Source organism: Rissa tridactyla, chromosome 2 (assembly GCF_028500815.1).
Source record: "Rissa tridactyla isolate bRisTri1 chromosome 2, bRisTri1.patW.cur.20221130, whole genome shotgun sequence".
Taxonomy (NCBI): Eukaryota; Metazoa; Chordata; class Aves; order Charadriiformes; family Laridae; genus Rissa; species Rissa tridactyla.
Window position 1 is genome coordinate 34,509,762 of NC_071467.1, and position 7,028 is coordinate 34,516,789.

Consider the following 7,028-nt stretch of genomic DNA (forward strand, 5'->3'; position numbering starts at 1 on the left):
TCAGCCCCCTCGTACCCGCCGGGCGAGCGACCCGCGCCCCGGGCGCGCAGCCCGCTACACCCCCGCAGGGCAGCTACCGGCCACCTCTGCGAGGGTCTGCCCTTCCCCGACCCGCTCCGGGCAGCGTTTGTCAGCCCCTCGCCAGGCAGACCCCCCCGGCAGTTTATTTGGGGAGAAAACAGGGGGAGCTGTGGGGGCTGCCTCTGCAGGCGGCGGGGCAGGGGCTGGGGCTGCAGCCAGGCTCGGGGGCGGGCGGTCCCCCATCGCGGCGACCCGCCCGGCCTCCGCTGGCTTCATTCCGGTATCATTAACCTGCGGGTGAAGCAACTGTTTGTGTGCCCTCTCTCCCTCCCCTGGGCGGCTTTTTGCCTGTTACTGATCCATCCCTTGTAAATCATTTATGGGGAACTGGGCACTTCTCGCAGGAGCTTCGCTTGAAAAACTTTCCCATCTTCAGGCAAGCACCTTTTCTTTGTTAACAAGAATAATTGATAAAGGACCCCAACGTGCCTTCAAAAACCATCTAAACGGCTGCCGGGAACTATAGTCACTTAGGGTCACGGGGTGCTCCTGGCTTTAAAAGCGCAATACAGGAAACGATCAGGAGCAAACCGGTTTAAAGAAACAGCTAGTTTTATGTGGTTACCTGAAACTATAAATGGGAAACGCGATCTAATTTTACAGGTTCTTGTATGGAGCGTTCAAGCTGACTTCTGCAGAGCCCTTTCCCCCTCCCCCCGATCAGAGAGCACCTGGCATTCTGGTACGAACTAATGTTTCTGTGTTTTCTTGCCTCGAAAAACAGAGTGAGAGAGAAAGTGCATTGTTCAAAAGAAAAAGAAAAGCTGTAAACCTCTTAAAACTCTGAATTGTGAGATTACGCCGGCACCACGCGGCTGTGAACCGATTTCAAGGGCTGCCTTAGAGACTCTGTTTTCTTTAAAGGTTCCCTGGCTAAACTATTAATTGCCAGGGTTTCATGAAAGATTTGCAGACTTTACAATCATTTATGATCCGTGCAATAAAAACTCGGTGATATGGGCAGACTGGTTCAAGGTGTAATGCAAAGATGTATTAGGTGCCCTTGGCAACTATCTGTGGGTGCTGTTTGTATTCTCCGAACACGCCCTTCGCTGCAATGAACATTTCTGCAAACCGCGGGTTGGGTTGTTCATTTCCAGAGCTCTGAAGGTTCACACAAAAGAGCTATAGATTTCAGGCAGGGGAATCAAATGATTGGAAACTCATTCTAGTCCCCCGAAGAGTTCAAATGCAAGTGAGATAATTACCCTTGACGAAAAAGTAAACTTCGAGGGAAAATATATGCCTTTCCCCCTCGTAAATTAAAAGCCCGCGAGAGAGCAGATTTGAGTATTCAGAGCCGCAGTGCTCTCCTGACCCCCATCAAGGCGGAGATTACATTATTGTCCGCCACAGCAGAAGGCAGAGAGGAACCCCTCGAATCCGAAGAAAGACACCTCAAAGGGTATTGACGGTCCTCCAGTGATATCCTATTTAGGCGCCTCACAAGCGAGCACCCTAGGCGTTTTAAAGATCATCCCCCTAAAGATCTTTGAAGATTATGCTAATGACCGCAGATTACAAGAGTTTACTGCGAGAGAGGAGAAACAAAACCAGCCTCGTGGCGGTTGCCCATGGTAATTCTCTGCCTCTCCTTTTAAGATGATTTGCTCCCTCGTCCCCCCCGCCCCCCCCCCCCCCCCCGGGCCGTTCCGTTCATTAGCAGCGGAGTGAGGAGGGAAGCGGGGGTTCTTGCTGGCCCCCTCTCTACCTAACGGGGAGGGGAGTGGGCTGTGGCAGTGCGGGGGCGGCGGGGTGCGCCGGGAAGGGCCGGGCAGAGCCGCAGGTAGCGCGGAGACGGCGGCGGGCGCCGTGCGAGACCCAGCCGTGCCACCTAGCGGTGCCGGGCCGTCCGCTGCCCACCGCTGCCCGCTGCTGCCCACCGCTGCCCACCGCTGCCGTCGCTCCCCTGCTCCCCCGGCCCCCGGCACAGCAGAACCGCAGGGTGCCCGCAGCTGTAGCGGGGGCGGGGGGGGGGAAGGGGGTGTGGTTGCTGCCGCCCCAGCCGGTAGCGACCGCCTTTTTAAGTGAGAAAAATCCTGCCCAAGTGTGAGAGGCGAGGGGTCCCACGCGTCGCCAGGGGGAAAGGGAAGGATGGGCAGCCGAAAGGTTTCAGGCTGGCTGAATGCTTCGTTCACTTCCCCCACCCCGCCCCATCTTGACCCTTTCACCCCACAAATATTCGTCATGTAGATAGATTGCAAAATAGGGTATAAGAGCCAGGGGCTCCGTCCTGTTTGTTCCGCCTGACCCACGTCGGTGATCCTATCAATCCCGCCTCTGGAAAAAGCACATCCCCTGATCATGCAAATAGAGGGTGGGGGGCACATTATCATCTAGGACACTGTCATTAACATATGTGGAAGTACAAATCATGTTCACCATGTTTGTTTTTCTGATTAAAAATCCTGCCAGGCTAAAGCAGGAATAAGGGCTCAGAAGCACAAAAGCTGTTACCGATGTAATGAGAACAAATATAATGAAAATGATTCCCCGGATGAAGACAGTAACTGCGTATTTGGATATATTATTTTGATCTTGTTGCTTAATCCAGGCCATGTTCATGGTATGCTTTATGCAAATAGCAATTAATTTCTTTTCCTCCCAAAATATAGTCGATACATGCATGAACAAAAGATGAAATGAAAAATATATCATAGTTATGGTAAGTACTTCAACATACCATATCTAAAAGCACTGGTCATAGCAGATCAGCTTTCTAAGGGTTTGTTGCTTGGTCTACACTTGTGAAGCGTATTGTTCTATCATTATCTGATGCCTTTAACATGATTTAGAATATACCTCATCTATAAAAACAATCAAAAAGGTTTATATGAATGGAAATTTCATCTTGGGTACATATCTGATGGTCTACATGCTCTGTCCGATATGGGCTACTCTGAAATGATCCTTACTCAAGTGGAGACTTCTCCCTCTATGTTTGAATACGCAGTGGTCGTCTTAGACTGCCTCTCAGGAGATACAGGTCTTGGGAGATACCTTGGAAACTGTAAAATAGGTAAGCGGTTGACATTGCCATTGAAAGAGATTTAAACAGTACCAATGTTGAGAACACAGCAAAACTGAAATAGGCTAGAACAGAGATTAACAGGATGAGCATGCATCTGATACATAATTTGTACACAGAGTAGTTCCACCTCATTGATTCAGTTAGGGATGATTGAATTCAAAATGTAGTCAGGGCAAAAGCAAATGATCTTTTACCGATAAGTGAGTATAATTCATACTGCGTATACTAATAAACAGTGTGTATACATCGATATTGACAGTGTAGACATGCCATATGAAAATCATCTTTTGCTGAGAGTTGGGAATAATTCAATCTCCATGACACCAACTGATGAAAACTTCTGCAATGACTTCAGTTGGACTCTGCAGGTAAAAAGCACTCTAGAAGGCTCGTCAACCATTTAAAAAAATTCCATCAGTCTGGGTTAATAACAAGGCTAAAACTAAGTGGTCTGTCTGGGCTGTTTTTACACTCATATGGATGCAGAGAAGATGACACAATTCAATTTTGCCTAAATCTTAAAAGTTTAGCAGCTATTTTTATAGCAACCCAGAATTCATTGTGACTGGGACTGGATTTAAAGAATTACAGAATAGCTTTGGAGCCCATTTTGGGTGTTAAGTTGTTTAAAAGAATGTTTTTTAACTTATTCCATTCATAGAGCACCACCTTTTCTTTTCAGTGGGGGTACAGACTCATGGCAATACTCGTGTTTTTATTTACTTTTCTTAGTTACCCCTCACATTCTCCTTAATCTACGCAATCCACAGTGATTCACAGATCACCAGCTGAAAAGCTCTGCTTTAGGAAAACACAAGCCAACTCCTTCCTGCTGGTTTCAGTTGAACTGGTTGCACTTTAACAGCTTCAACACAGTTGGCTCAGGTCTTTAGCTCAGAAGAAGACCTGAGCGTTGGCCACAGCAGCGGAGGCTGAAGGGAATGAGCCAGGTGAGTGCCGAAGAGCCCTGCCAGTCCCACCCTTTCTCCAGGCACTTCTTCCTTGGTTGTCCACCCTCTAGCTGAAAGCTGCCAGTTACTGAGATCTGCCACCAACCATGTCAACATGATCCAGCTTAACTTAAAAATTATGTCAACTTTTTTGCTTTTTAATCCGATGATTCTAACAGTACTGGGCACGCCTGCAGTTAGGATACGAGAAGCGAAGGGGGGATATAATGTTCAAAGTACAGATCAAAAGAGGACAGGCAGCTTCCAGAAGAAGATGAGTGGCTGTATTCTGGGTTAACCACAGTATTGGAGATTTTGAAGGGATGATTTTAGTCATCTGTGAGGGGGTGAACCTCTCTGTATCTTCAAGTTCTGAAGTCACCAGATCGAGAAGGGGTAGTCCGTTTTATACGTACCTCAGCCTTGCATGTGCTGATATAATTACCAAAGTTTTTAAGAACCCAGCTACAGCTGTGATTATCGTATATTGCTCGTGCTCTGTACAGAGCACAGCAACATTCAGAACACATGATCAAGCCCTCCTATGTTAATATTTATGTTAATAATAGAAACCAATTTTATTTCTAAGGTAACAAAAAATGGAGAAGAATGGCATTTCGATAAATTTGTCTCAACACTGCTATTTAGCATAACTATAGATCTAAACCTCCACATTTACATTTGATTTAAACCTCCACATTTACATTTGATTTAAAACTCCACATTTACATTTTTCAGTAAGAACCATGTGATACAAGGCACTCTCACTTCAGTCTAACCTAAAGCCTAATTACAGTATGGGCATTCTTATATTCTAGAGGATGAACCTAAAGTTGTCATTTGTTTAAAAATTTTACATAAAACTAAAAGCTTAATAGAAAAAGTGTAAAAGCAAACATCACTTAAGATTGCTAAGAGACAATATATTTACCTATTAAATCATTTGTAAAATTCAGTCACTAACCCCAGGAAATATGTTGAGGTCACCGTAAAAATAACCACACTCCATAAATCATATCACACTATATAAATTAATACTTCCTAACTTTCAGTGTATTTTCTCATACTGATTTGTACAAACAAGCATTTTCTTTCAAGGAATGGGAGAGATCGATGCATGTTTTTGCCAGCCTGACAGTAGTATGTTTTAGTGAAATACTCAGATTGTTTTTTCCCAGGAAGTTTGTATGTGTAGTTTGATAGCATGCTAACATGAGTAAATTTGAGCGTGTCCACCTTTCCCTGAGAAAAGGAAACTAAAAGACCATTTAAGTCAAGATGATGTGTTAGTTAGAAGAAATGGAATGCATCAAACTCATTACAAAATAGCAGTTTTAAGAGTTATTGGTTTGCCTCTGTAATACAAAAGATGTAAACCAAAACAGGCTTGCTGGAAAAGAGTATATTGAAAGGAAATTCTCTCCCCAGTGCGGAATACATTGGATCCTCCGAGAAAGATGTCCTTGGGGAACAGCTGCTGCTGTTTTGTCTATGCTACCATCATTCCAGAACAGCTGATTTGTCTTTGAGACATGATCCATATATATATATATATATATATATTTTTATACATTTGTATGGATGTACTACTTCCCCTGCTTTCTCAATAGACTTACTGTGTGATATTTTGTCAAGTTTCTTAGGCTCTCTGTGTTCCAGTTCCTGATTCATGTATCTGGTATAATGGGATTTTCCTCATGTTGGGACAAATAGAAGTTCTGGAGAGAAGGCCAGACTCACACAATAAAGGAAAATGTGATGAAACAGGGAAGGGGATTCAGAAATGTGAATCTTAAATGAGCCCTTTGACTGAAGAAAATTTCGGATGAAGCTTCTCGAGAAACCTTGCTTTCAAAAAGTCTCTCATCCTGACTTGCAAATGAACAAGTGTGACCAAATTGAGTTATCAGACTGAATAAGCTGCTGAAAGAAACTTTTTCAAGGGAAGAACAACTATGTGCATGCTTTAGAGCTACTGTCAATCTTCAAACAGGTAAAATTACACCAATTCAGTTATATTCATGTTTCGCCTTTTTTTTTGACACTTGAATATATGTAGAGTAAAATGTATAGCTGAAATACATTTATGCAGCCCTCTTGTGAGCCTTAATTATGACAATTGTGCTAATCACAGAGTCAGAACATTTCTATATGCACATAGATATTGGAAGAGTAAACTTTTTTCAGTAGAAGAATCTCCTTTTCCTGTTTTCATTCAAAACCCTTAATTATAGTTTTAATCCTTCACAAACGGAAACTTAAAGAAGAAATCATGTCTTTTCTTAATTTCATTCCTTTGCATGTTAACAGTTTTAACAAATTGAAGTCCAACTCTCTGCAGTAGTTTCTGTGGCTTATATTTTGTGAGAGTGTGTAAAATGTAAACTCTGTTTTATTTCTCTGTAAATGTCAGGAGAGTATAAATCAATAATAGAGTGGTAACTGTGCAATTAACTCATGTCACCCCTGTACCTTCACATTAGCATCACTGAGAATGGTATTACCCTTTCAGTGACCTTAGTAAAAGCAATAACATCCTTTTCTGCTAAAGTTAATTTTTTTAAGTGAACTTAATGCTCCTGAAAAGTGATAGATTGACAGTCCTGTAAAGTGAAGTTCCTTATTTGGTGATTGACTAGGTACTGTATGGGTAGTATGTAATTCCACAAATTATCTAGTGATCCAACCCTGTCCCAGAAGGATAAGAATGGAGTCTGGTACTTCTTCTTTCACCCATTTCATTGAGGCATCACAACTTAGATGTCAGTTGTCAGGGTAGTTTCTGATGTAGTTGCTGTCAATTAGCAAGCAGAGTTGGAATTCCAATTCATTTTCGGCAAGCAACCACACATTACTGTAATCGGTATTGACAGAAGGTAGATGGCCACCACAGACCTGCAAGCGAAGGCCGTGTATCCTGTTACCAATCCCCTAAGCTGTTTCATTTGCAAAATGGCATCAAATGG